At 36.7% G+C, this 703-nt stretch overlaps 1 protein-coding gene across 4 annotated transcripts in view; it reads left to right on the top strand.

Moving 5' to 3' along the window:
* LOC107655070 (lysine-specific demethylase 5B-like) overlaps nucleotides 1–703 on the top strand; it is a 36,741-nt gene that overhangs the window by 14,687 nt on the left and 21,351 nt on the right. The gene's annotated exons all lie outside the window — the stretch shown is intronic.

Below are 703 nucleotides of genomic sequence, written 5' to 3'. Positions count from 1 at the left end.
AGCAGTAGCATTTACAAATAACAGCATATCTAAAAGTATGAGACAACAACAAACAAAAAACATAGGCCTACCATTAAAAGCCGTGCTTGCACAGGTTCTGCACGATCCTCTTCAATAATATCCTCTGCTTCTCAATCGGGCTCAAACTGATAAGTGATATTAACGACGCCGTTGTTTACAATACAACCGGAGCACATGCCGCTGAGGTGAGTAGGTGAGTTAGATGCACACTAGAGGCGGTTTAGCCAATCACAACACACTGGGCTAGCTAACCAATCAGAGCCCATCGCCTATTTCTGAGGGCGGGGCTTCATAAAAGCAGGAAATGATTTGCGCGTTTCTCAGAGAAGGGATAGAGCGGTGTGGAATAAAGGTAAATTATGTGAAAAAAAATGAGTTTTTTTTTTAACTAAGCATTAACACATATTAGACTTCACCCCATAAACACAATCAAGCCTAGAAAAAAACAGTGAACCACCCCTTTAATACACATACATACACAGATGAGTATGTTCCACCTTAGAGTTAAAAATAAAACATTGTTTATTACAAATAAAAAATGGAGTTTGTTAACATTAGTTAAGCACATTAGTTAACATTAACAATAAACAATACTTTCACAATAGTTAATCATTTTAAAGGGATAGTTCACCCAAAAAATGAAAATTGTCATCATTTACTCACTCTCAAGTTGTGCTAAATC

Source organism: Sinocyclocheilus anshuiensis, unplaced genomic scaffold (genome assembly GCF_001515605.1).
Source record: "Sinocyclocheilus anshuiensis isolate Anshui unplaced genomic scaffold, SAMN03320099.WGS_v1.1 scaffold1072, whole genome shotgun sequence".
Classification (NCBI taxonomy): domain Eukaryota; kingdom Metazoa; phylum Chordata; class Actinopteri; order Cypriniformes; family Cyprinidae; genus Sinocyclocheilus; species Sinocyclocheilus anshuiensis.
Note: the sequence above shows the minus strand (reverse complement) of the source record. Positions and strands in the feature narration are given on the sequence as shown.